A 12622-nucleotide genomic window follows, 5' to 3' on the forward strand; every position below is an offset into this window, starting at 1 on the left:
AGCTGTTTGTTTGCAGAGTAGTTTGAACAACTTACAAGCATTGTTTTGTGTAAAAGAAAATAATTGATTTTTGAAAGTTGACAAAGAACCATCCAGGTGGGATATTTCAGTGTTGAGAAAGCCATGTGCATTTGTGAGAACGCCTACTTTAAATGCAGTTTACTTACCTCCAACTAAACAGATTCATGTCTTTGGACCCTTGTTTGGCTCTCAAGTGTTATATTTCCTCTACCCAACTTTTAGCAGGGTTGTCTACACACAAGAGCGTGTCGATACAAGTGCTGAGGGAAGCTGTTAATACAAAGAAAGGGAGGTTAGGAAAAAAAAAAAAGTATTTGGCTACTCCACAGGAGTTTGAAGGCCAGCAAAAGAGTGAAAGGCACAAATTGATGTTGAGGCACTGATCCAGCAATGCACTTAAGCACATGAGTAACTTTAAGTGCATGGGTAGTCTCAATGAATCACGTGCAAAACTTTGAGCAGCCGCTGAAGTCAGTGGGATTGCTCATGTGCTAAAAATTACACATGTGCCTAAGTGCTTTGCTGAATCAGGGCCATAGAGCAGAGGCAAAAGAAGAAGGTCGCTGACAAGCAGGACCCAAACAACAATTATTCAATTACCCACAGGCGGTTTCATTGATTTTAAGGCCACATGGGACCATTAGATCATCTAGCCTGACCTCCTGTATATCACAGGCCAGAGAATTTCACTCTGTTACTCCGGTATTGAGCCCAGTAAAACATGACTAATGATCATATGGATTTGGAGCAAAACACATTTCAATACATGTTTGTACAGTGCCTAGAACAATGGGGCCTTACTGTTGACTAGGACCCCTAGGCACTTCCACAATGTGGAGGACGACGGACCAGCAAGAGGGTATTTTAGCCACAATCATTCAAAGCAGGGTGTTGCTGACCAGCAAATATGTCCTGCTGGCAATGCACTTGATTCCATGTCTATTGAAGTCAATGAAAGGACATCAGTTCAGTTTAGATATCCGCCAAGAACAGCATGTTCACGGTGACCTGGTCCTTTACTGAGTGAAAGACCGTGCAGCATCAACGGCTGTTTGCACTGAGTTTCTAAAAGTACAAGGCTCAAGCTCAGACTGATCTGCAGAAGCAGGGCCATTCCATAGCCAGGGGACGTCCACTAAAAGTCTCCTGCTCCTGGGGGTTGCACCTTGGATTCTCTCAGTCACAATGTCCGTAGCATTTTTGGTGGAGTGCAGAGATGAAGGCGGGGGAACCTCTGAGGCAGCTAAGCCCTAGTCTATTAAAGGTTTTGAAGAGGATCAGAACTGGATGGGGCAGGGGGCTGAGGAGCACAGAACAAAGATGCAAGCTATCTGCTTTTGCTATGCCATGCCCCTGGGTGCAGAGATCAAGCTGGGACCTCTGGATCTAAATGCATGAGCCTCTACTGCCTGAGCTAAAATACCTAGCTCTGTCAGCTGCAGCAGGCTCCTCAGCCTATCTGTAGCCCAATCACCACTAAAGGGAGACAGAGGTCCTCACTGAGGGGCTGTAGGTTACACTTGCATCAACCTGTCCCCTTAAGAAGGCAAGATGTGGAACAATCTTGGAACAATATTAATAGCAGTGAGGTCAGTTTACCCAAAGCCATAATGACTGCTTCCCCTGACTGCAGTCCCACACAGAACAATGCTCAATCCAGGCATAAACTGACCACAGGCTTGTATTTCCAATACAGAGTAAGCAGAACCCTGAGAGGACGGCCATCTGAACTCCTTCTGATGTCACACCAGACTGCTGCAGCTCATGCTGTGTTTTGGCTACATTTTATTCAGGTTCACTGGGAAGCATGTTGACCAAAATTGGAAGTAAAAGAAAACCAGTTTATAGCAGAGTGGCCCAGAGTGAGAGAAAGAGTCTGCGCATGTGTGCATGGACACATACATACGGACAAACACTTAGGAACCGGCATTCTGAAATGTACTCCTGCCCCATCTCTGCCTGCTCTTCTCTCATGTGACCAAGCTAAGCCAGGGATAAAAGCTGTATCAGCTAAACCATCATATCTGCAGGTGCCAGGAGGTCATGGTGCAGCAGCTGGAGATATTCGCTAAACACCATCTTCCCACTTTATTACTCATAGAAACTCAGGCAACACTTACCTGATGAAATAAGCCCAAGCATAAATGAGCCCCTGGAAATGTGATAAACTTGTATCACATGAAGTGGATTCTTTTTGTGAAGAGACCAGAACAAAAGGCAGGCTGATGACACACCACCACCAATTCTAGGGCTGCCCATTTCCCACCTCCACAAGTGGGATTGTTATGGCAACTCTGTGTCCAAGATCCAGAGCAGCGATTCGAAATGGTGGCGCTAAATGCCACAACTCATGCCACTCCCTGCATCAGCAACCGTTGTTCAAGGAGGACATGGCCGGAAGCGAAGCTCTCCGCTGCCCCATGGCAGATCTTGGATGTTACAGCATTCCTAAGTCCCACAATGGCATCCAGTGGTTTTGCACAGATATCATCTTTGGAATGGAATAATTCACACCAGGTGTCCTCAGCAAGTTAATAAAGCCACATGGCAAGCCTTGTGTGTATAAGTACAGCTGAGAGCATCAGTGAAAGATTAGCTACTAACCACAGCCCTATGGTAACCAGTGATGGGGGAACCTTGGAAGGCCTGTAAGTTCACGCCAGGGTAAACATCTTGAAGTCCATACATCTTCTGAACCTCCTGGGCTTGCAGAACAGGGCTCTAATTCCTGCAATACAGCCTCTCTCTTGGCTTTTCAAACCTTCCACGTCAGAGCTAGAAGATCAAGGTGGGCAAAAATGACTTAAATGGAGCCACAACCCCGCTTTGGATGGTCCTCATAGTCAGCAGACAAATCTGAGTACTACAGCCAGATTCTTACTCTATCGGGTGCAGCTCTCCCACGTTCAGTTCATGTTCCAATTTCCAGTTCCCAGGGGTTCAGCAGCCAACGTTTAAGCGTGGCTGGATCAGGATAAGATGACGGACACTGCATGCAAAAGGCCTGAGTTTAACTTTCTGTAGAATCCACCCCAGAGCTCCAAATGGCTTCACGACCAAAATACACAAGGAATGACATGAGTTAGCCCTCTTCTTCTGGGTTGGCATCAACAGCCTCCCTCTCTACCTGACCACAGTCAGGGCTTCCCTCTGTGTCACAGCCCAGCGGAGCAAACCACCAATATAGTATTATGAAACAGAACATTCTTCACTCCCCATGTATCAGCCTGATCTAAAGGGACTCCTCTTCACCCTGCAGCTGAGACAACACCCAGCCAAGAAAGGGAAAAGTTTCTCTTCCCGTGAGTTCTACAGAGGATATTTCCCTCCTTTTGGGCAAACGCTGCCCCACATGCCCCTTGTGACAAAGTAGAGAGGACCTCCACAAGCCCTAGCATATGAGGGGTTAACCGGTCACACGGGTGATAGGGGATGTGGTTATAAAGGATAACTAAGAGAAAGGATATCCCCCTTTCCCTCCCACCTGACCAGGTCTCTGCCAATTGGAATCTACTGCTCTGGGGGTGGTGGGTCGTCTGGAAACCTTGGTTCATAAATCAGGGACTAAAAGCCCTGCGGAAAGGGACTGAAATTCTGCTGCTTGTGAGAATGCTGTTCATCTTCCCGTCGTTCTGCACCCAGCCTACCCCTGCTTGCAGGCCTGTGCGATATTCAGAGATCTGGTGGTAGTGCAGGATGGCCATTAGTTAGGAACACATGACCTCCGTTTTCTCCTGCTCCTCCCCACCCCGAGCAGGTCCAGCAGCAGCTGAAAGCTCTCCTTATATTGAGTCTTGGAATGATAAATGACAACCAGGCAATTGCTAAACGTATTCACACTTCCTAGTCTCGGGGGGGAGGGGAGGGGGTGTCAGTTTTATTATGCGAAATTCTATTAGCTTGCCAAACTCCAGTGAATTATAGCCATTGATTTCACCATCTATTTTAGTATTACTGCCTTTATATCAGTCTCCGTAACTATTTTCAGCATTGCATTCTTTTTTTTTCCCCCCTCTTGCAGGCAGGCAGTAATAAGCTAGCTTTTATGCGCAGAGCTGAGTGACTGTAGTTCCTGAGGAGTGTTTGTATACCGAACCATAGGCCATTTGAGTCAATTGACAGCACTTATGCTAATGCCGTGCCCTCCTTCAGCTTGTTAGGAACTCGAGTTAGGAAGAGCTCCCAACTGCCAAGAATCCAACTGGAGTAGGCAATGGATGTAGAAAACACCAAAGGGATCGACTTCAGATAGAACATTGTTAAGTGGGGGTAGGGGCCCTGGGAGCTGCTGCCCCATTGTAACAGGGTAACTCAGAGCTGGTGGGAAAATGGAATTTCTGTTCCATGGGAAACTCCAATATTTTGAAATTTGTTTTTGTTCTGAACTGGAAGTGACCCAGAGTTTAGTATATGAAATGTCCTAGGGTTTGGTATATGAACAGCAATCACTCACCTATGGACATAATATAATGGCAAAAATATTAGAATATAAAAAGTTTAAGCAAAATTAAATGAAATGATAAAAACATTTTGCCTTGACTTTATCTGACTGAAAGGTTTCAGCGTTATCAAAACAAAACAATGGTTTCCCGAAAGCCTGACCAGCAGGCAGGCTTCCCGCCCCAGACATTTTCATAACCTCTCATTCCACAGAAAATTTCACATTTCCAAGTTCTCAATCCAATTCAGAACAGTGGGGGGAAAAAACCCCTCAGAAATGCAAACATTTCCATGGGATAGAAATTCCAGTTCCCTCACAGCTCTAGTTCTAACCCCAGTTCTGCCGCCAACTTCCTGCACATGATCAGTCAAGTCGCTTGACCTCTCTGTACCTCAATTAACAATCTGTCAAATGAGGATAATATCTTGCTGGGTTGCAGTGAGGCTTAATTAATTATTCGAAAGCACTTGAGGATTCTTGCAAGGAAAGGTGTTATATATGTGTGTGTGCAAAACATTAATATTTCAGTGGGTGTTAGGTTTGAGAATGAGCATGTGTAGGAGGCCTTAGCAGTGGACAGGTGGTTAGCAAGTAGTAAAATACCAGAACTATTAGTGGACAGACGGCAAATCTCCATCTTCACCAGTACCCTCCCTCTATTTTGGAAATAGTTTGCCCATCTTTAATCAGTAACCATCTGGCCTACAAGCGAAAGCTTATTCTGTCAATGCCAAAAGATAGTTCTCCTGCACAATATAAATTAACCAATTACGCTGTTGCAACAACATATTCCCTTTTATGTGCATCTCTAAATGATTATTGCTGCTGCATGCAGAATGGGTTCTAGTTAAATGGGATTTTTATTTAGTTCGTGTTTGGTTAGAATGCTTGTCCATGAAGAAAATGCAAAAAGCTCTAGGTAGTTATTGTCAAAAATACAGTTTGCAAGGAGAAAGGTATTTGCGGCTGGGAAAAGAAGGCTAATTTGAATAACAAAAAAAACCCACTTTGTTATGAGCTATTTATTCATTCCCTGGAGGAAAGGGGGGAAAAAGAAGAATTTGTCAGTTAAACGTATTTTAAACAGATGATAATATCGACGAGAAAAATTCCATTTTAGCAAGGTACAATGAGAAGCACATCAGGATATTTCTGGCTAGGAAATTATAAGACAATTTAATGAGGCATAAAAATATGGTGAAAAAATGGTTTGTAACCTTTTTTTTTTTGTAAATAAATGTTACATTTCAACCCGCTTCCAACATTAATGTAAAACCCTTTGACTTTATTCAGCCAAACACCGGTGGCTGTTAGAAAGAAGAAAGATTTGGAAAATTAGATACTGTTTATCCACTTCTACCAAGGCCTGGGCTACACTTAAAACTCATATTGGCATAGCAAGGTTGGCTAAGGTGTGATTATTTTTTACCAACATAGCTATGTTAGTGTAAGCCCTAGCATAGGTGCATTTATACCTGCATAACAGTGCTATTTTCAGTATAGCTTGTGTCTCGGGGAACTGGTGTGAGCACGTTTATGTTATGTCTCCACATTTATGTTTGTGTAGACAAAGCTTAAGAATTCCAGGGAATTAAAGTCCTAATCTGGCAAATATGCTTCACTTTAAGTATGGGAGTAGCTCCATTGAAATCTGGGGGTCTTATTCTCATTTACACTGATTATTATTGTACTGGAGTAGAGCGTACCTGGCAGGGCCCCGGCATGCTAGGTGCTGTGTAAACATAACAAAGAGATGGTTCCTGCCCTATAAAATTTACAAATATAAGGTACAAGACAATGGGTTGGTACCACAAACAGAGGAGGGGAACACAAAGAAACAATGAGACATGACTGGTCAGCATGCTAAGTGGTGTCACAGCACACCAGCTGCTTTTACACTACACTGGCTGTGTAAAGGCACCTTAGAGTGGCTGTACCTGCAGTTTATTTCCACTTTAAGGCCCCTTTACATTGCCAAAGCAGCACAAAGAGATCAGAGTAAGTGAGAATAAGGCTGATAGATCTCAATGAAAAGGAGACTGAGTTCTATCTGTGGCTCTCCCACAGATCCGTGTGTCCTTATCACTAAATCTCTGTGCCTCAGTTTCCTACCTCTGGGGGTAATACTTCCCTACCTGATAGGGATACTGTGAAGATAAATTCAATCATGTTTATGAGGTGCTCAGATATTACATGATTGGGTTCCATGGAAAGAGATAGGCAAAGATGACTGAAAAGCATGAATCCTGTGAGCAGACATTACAATCTTGTGCATTTCAGCCTGGGTTCTATCTTGTTGATCCAATTCAAGACAGCTCATATAAATTACAACAGCTGAACAGTCTGAACTGCCATCTACTATAAATTTTGGAGTTAAAAATAAAAAAGGCAAACTTTTTTCATAAAGAAAACACACCCACCAGAAGGTAATTTATTTGCAAATGAGTGTTATAAACAAATCAGTGTTTTTTCCCCAAAGTTGAAATCTGTTAATTATCAACATGCTAATCCCTTACAAAGACTGCCTCATTCAACAGCAAGATGTTAAGTCATCTACCTTTGCAATTTCTCTTAGTTGATAAAGACCGCATCGGGACTGGGAAGCTGGGATGGAGAACAGCCTGTCCTGTCCTCTTTGCAAACTATCAAATCTTTGCTACAGTCATCTTCCCTGCCCATCTCTCTTACCTCTCTCTTTGGATCCCTCCACTGGCTGTCATCACATCAGGCTTCATCTTATCTTCACCTTCTAGGCCCTTCCCAGCTCTGTTTGCCACACCCCACCCACCACTTATTGTGTCTGTTGCTTTTTACTCCTGGGGGAATTCTACACCACTGCACACACGCATAATTAATAAGCCAAGCATATTTATATTTTTGTGCAGAAAAAAAGCTTCTGCTGGAAAGTTGCTGCTGTTCTGCCTTTTGCCCACCAGGGGGTACTAGAACAGAGCAGCAGCTCCAGGCCAGCTCGGGAAGAGAAAGAGCCTGGCTTTTTCACAGGGCCTGCTGGGCCGGGTCAGGAAACAGGAGCTAAAGGGAGACAGACAGCATGGGACTACTGGGGAAGTCAGACAGGGGCTCATAAGGGCTCATTGGGGAGGACAGACTGGGGCAGGGGCTGAATGGGAGTAGAGATGCAGGGTCAGGCTGAGTGGGGTCACAGACACATGGGGACAGTGGGAGGGGTGCAGGGCCACATGGGGATGGGGGAGTGTCCCTCCACCCCCACATGTGGACAGGGCATGCAAGGTCACATGGGGACAGGCAGATATGCTGACTGAATGGGAGAGGCTAGAGGCCAGCTAGGATCTGCATGGGGGAAGCCCCTAACAATCCCTCCCCATCCCCCCAAAAAATCCTGCTCCATGCGTTTCCCACCCATACCCAACAACCCTCCAAGTTCACACCTGGCTCCTTCCCAGCAATTACTTCCCTCTCCCTCAGCTTCCCCATAACCCCAACTCCTCCAGGCTTTTGCACTGCTTCTGAGGGGTGCAGGAAATATGGTTCTGGAGCGTACTTTAAAATTAATTACTCAGACTTCTGTATTAATATGCCAAGTAAGCAATCCATTTGTCAAAAAACATTTCCTGAATATTGTTTGTTGTCTATTGTTACAGATGTACTTGCTGACAGGTATTTTGAAATAAATGATCAAAAATAACTGAAACTGGTATGATTATATTGTGTTATTTTGACAACTAAAATATGCAGAATTTTACAGAATTTGAAAATTTTGCACACAGAATTTAATTTTTTTGTTGCAGAATTCCCCCAGGAGTAGCTCTTTTATACAATGATAACCACCATTCAGTTGGACTCCAAGTAACCATGTTTACTAACTATCCACAAACATGTAAGACCTTGCTATATACATCCAGCTGCTTTGGCTGGTTAATGGTGGCTTCTAAAACACAGGACTCAGTTAGCACCACTACTTGGCTCACAAACTAATTAAAGGGACCACTACCCCACTCATCTCATGTTGCCTCACCTCCACTCCACCACCAAGTAATTGCATCCTTAGCAGTCTGTCTGTTTCTCCCACAATTATCCTTGTGCTTTCTTCCATTACTTCCTATTGCACATAGGATGACATCATTGAATTGTTCTGCCCTCTCCTTCAAATCCCTCCTCAAGATCCACTTCTACCCTGATGCCTACAGAAAATTAGCCAAACTAACAATTACTGGGTAGGGGGCAGATAGAGAGAGTGAATACTTATTTAATTGTTGTGCATGTATAAGAGCTGGTAGAAAAACAAGTATTTTACATGAAACATTTTTAAATTGATTTTATTAACTGATTTTTATGGAAGTTTCCAATGAAATGAAAATAAAAATTTTATTTTGTTTCAGTTTTCAAAAGCCAATACATTTTCTGTTTTCAATTATTGATTTTCTTTTCCCTTTTCTTTTCCTTTTTTCTTCTTCCAGTGGGAAAAAAGGAGATTAAAAAGAACCTGCAAAACTGAAAAGCAAAAATATCTAGTTGGTTGGTTTTTTCTGTTCAGTTTTTGAAAACTGAAAGGAAACATTTCCTATCTGAAATTAAATGAAAATATTTTGAATCATTGGGGGTGGTCAGAAAATGTCACTGGAAACAAAAGTTTGTTGTGAACATTTTCATTCTCTTCTTAAAGACTTTCATCAAAAAAATTTTCAGAGAAAAAAAGGTTTTGACCACATCTAGTTTGTGCTCTTCTCCCCCCACCCTCCTTCATCTGTTGCTGGTCTTTTGAGTTTGTGAGCTCAATGGAGCAGGAACTGCATCTTCCTTTCTGTGTGCAAAACTCCTAAATCCTTGCAGGCACTTCTGTAACCTGTATAATAATGATATTAACATAAAAGGAGGTTCTTGAGAGATCCCCATAGTCCCAGACTGGCTACACCAATTTGTATGTGGAGCAGTTGCTGTTATGTAATGATGTGGAGTGTGGCTACAAAACTATCCTCCATTTATTATTATTTTTGTATAATTGTAGGGCCTAAAAATCCCAGTCGTGAACCAGGACCCCAATGCATTAGGTGCTGTACAAGCACAGAACAAAGACAGTCCCTGCCCCCAAAGAACTCACAAGACTTCTAAGAAGGCAGGACTCTAGCAATCTAGGGTACATAGATAGCCCCCAGTATCAGAGCACCTCACACAGTCTCTAACACCCTTATGAGGTAGGGAATTGGTATTATCCCCATTTTTCAGATCAGGAACTGAGGCACAGAGAGGTTAAGTGACATGCTCAAGGTCACACAGGAAGTCCCTGGGATAGAGCAGGGATTTGAACCCATGTCTCCCAAATCATAGGCTATTGCCTTAATCCCCTTCTTCCTTTCCAGCTTCCAGTGGCACATCAAGCAGTGGCAAGCCACAGCTTACATCAGGCTCTCGTGTGTTATGTAATGCTGGAATAAAAGACAGTATCCATGTTAAATACAAGCGCTCATTGTTTTAGTGCTCAGAACAGCATGTCACGTCTTGTGCTCCATTCTCAATCCCAAGGTCAAAGAGGACTGGGGAAGGAAGAGGTTTAAAGTGATAAGGTTGAACTCAAGGACCTGGCACAAAATGTGACAATCCAGCAATGCCGGGACTTTAAGAGATAAAGAATAAACTGCCGAGGTGTCAATCAGACTCTGTGCCCACTTAATCAAAAAGCAATATAAAGCCTTAGCTCATCCATCTTGCTGTTTTATATAAAGACTTCAGAGTTATAATTAGAACACGGATGAAAAGTTAAGAAAAATTTCTAGACTCAAACTTCTACAGTGACCTCTCCCCCCTCCGGAGCATGTTCCCTGCCACAAGGAACGGCTATCTTGTGATTAATTCCCCAGACTGGGACTCAGGAGGACAGCTGGGTGAATTTTTTTTGACTGAAACCTTTTTGGGGTGAAAAATGCAGGTTCAGGTCAACCAAAAAGTTTCATAAATTTGTGTTGATTTCAGCAAATTGTTTCAGTAAAAAAAAAAAAAAAAAAAAAAAACACAACACTAATAAAATTCCCCCCAAAAGTCAATACATTTCATGACCTTTTCTAAACAAAAACTAATTTTTAGAAATGTCCTTGATTTTATTAAAGAGGAAATCATAATGAGAATGCTCAAAATATAAACAAAACATTTCTTTTGGGATCGAATATGTTTTGTTCAACCCCAAATTAGCTTTTATTCAACTCTTCAATTCCCCAAAATTTTTTTAAAAATTTATATTCAGGTCAACCTGAAGTGATATTTTTTTGTGGGGGGAGGGCAGAATTGCCAGCAAACTAGAAGACCAATTATTCACCCAGCTTGTGTTCAGGATAACTAACTGCATTTCCAGTTCTGCCTCAAGCCTATGTGATTTTGGGCCAGTCAACTCCGCTCTAGCCCCACACTTAAGCACCCACTTAAATCCATACCTATTTAGCACAACCTTCAAGCACGTGCTTAACTTTAGGTCCACTGAAGATAATGGGGCCTGAACATGGACTTAAGCACTTTGCTGAATATAGGAGGGACTGCAGCGTCGGTGAACTGAGGTATGCAGGCTCTGTCTGTACTATCAGGACACTACTACAACCTGACAGGGATGGGTATCTTGTCTACTCAGGAGGTTAGTGCCTGGCAAGCCGGGGTGTGAATCTACAGCGCACTAGCTTCCCGCACCCTAAACATCCCATGTGGACACTGCTAAGGGCACTACAGAACTTTTAGTGCACTGTAGCAGTGTCCATGTGGAACACCCACTGCACGGCAAGCTAGTGTGCAGTAGATTCACACCCTGGCTTGCCGTGGACCAACGTCCTGTGTAGGGAAGCCCTAAAATACGTGGGCTGTAATGCTAGCCCCATTGAAGTCATTGGGAGTTTTGCCATTGACATAATTAGGGTCAGGATTTCACCCAAGGTATTGTTTGTTTATCAGCTAAAGAGAGACTTTAATAATTGATGTCTGGGGCAAGGACAATCTTGGTGTTACATGTTTATATAATGCACAGCACAATGGGACCCTGATCCAGGACTGGGGCTCCTAAGCTAGGTAATAAACAATTATTTTTGTAGCCATCCTCTATCCCAGGGTGCGTATGCTTGCTTTGTTCTCCCCCAATAAGAAACATTATTGCAATAGCAACAGCTGGTGTATGTCACCAAGAGGATTAAATAAACTTCATTTAGAAACTACATGACATATTCCACCTCATTACCTGAAAGTGGCCTGTGCATCCGGTCCTTGGGTTTATAGCAGCTCTGCTTTTGCACGATTGTAAATCTGGAGCAATCTGGAAACAGATCAATGCTAATCACGAAATGTTACAGCTCCTACATTATTACTGTTCAAAATGAGGTGTCCTGATGCGGATCATTTCAGGAGGTGGGGGGGGAGAGGGATAAGGATGGGGGTTAAGAAGAAAGCCGTATGCCATTATAGGTTATTTTTATCTGACATTTCCTTGCAACTGTCATTAGTTAATTGATGACACAGCCTGTTATTATTATGTCTGTCTTCAATATTTATAGTTCGTCAATTACCGTGGTATCAAAGTGCTAACGGATGAAGCTAGGCTCGAGGGCCAGATCCTTAACTGCTGTGAATCCCCGTGTAAGTCCACTGAAGTCAACAGTTACATCGTTTTACCCCAGCTCAGGATCTGTCCACAAGCTCTCAACTTTACTGGTGATGAAGCCTGATGCCCCAGTTCATCATATCTCTGGATGCAACAAGAGGATGAAGAAAATAAATCAATCTGCAATGCAACTCCAGCTAGTTTTCTGTCGATCTGAGATGTTTCTACTGTGCCCGTCACTACTAAGATCTAAAGTCAAGATTCCAATATCCTTAGTCATGTTGTATAGTACAAATACCCCTGCTGGGGGAAATCCTGGCTCTGCTGAAATCAATACGCATTTTGCCATTTGGGGCCAGGATTTCACCCTATGAGACTCCCTATGCAGCACAGGTGAATCGAAGCAGAAGGGTCCTGGCCCTAATTGCAGATTCCTTGTCTGAAACAGGAGAGGAATTTCCTTATCCTCCTGTCAATGCACAGAGGAAATGTTAGGGATCTATCTACAGCAGCTGGCGCCTTTCTTTAAAGTGGGGGGAATTCAAAAGCAGGCAGCCCCAACCCATCTAGTTTTTTGCTAGATGTGTTCCCATAGCGCCTCCCATCCCAGG

The 12622-nt window shown here is 43.3% G+C and overlaps 1 long non-coding RNA gene across 1 annotated transcript in view; it reads right to left on the bottom strand.

Moving 5' to 3' along the window:
• LOC122466731 overlaps window positions 1-12622 on the bottom strand; it is a 34697-nt gene that overhangs the window by 4039 nt on the left and 18036 nt on the right. Inside the window, exon 2 of the long non-coding RNA XR_006292474.1 lies at window positions 168-291. This is a non-coding gene — a long non-coding RNA (uncharacterized LOC122466731). The remainder of the gene's footprint in view (window positions 1-167; window positions 292-12622) is intronic.

The sequence above is a fragment of the Chelonia mydas genome, chromosome 7 (assembly GCF_015237465.2).
Source record: "Chelonia mydas isolate rCheMyd1 chromosome 7, rCheMyd1.pri.v2, whole genome shotgun sequence".
Classification (NCBI taxonomy): Eukaryota; Metazoa; Chordata; order Testudines; family Cheloniidae; genus Chelonia; species Chelonia mydas.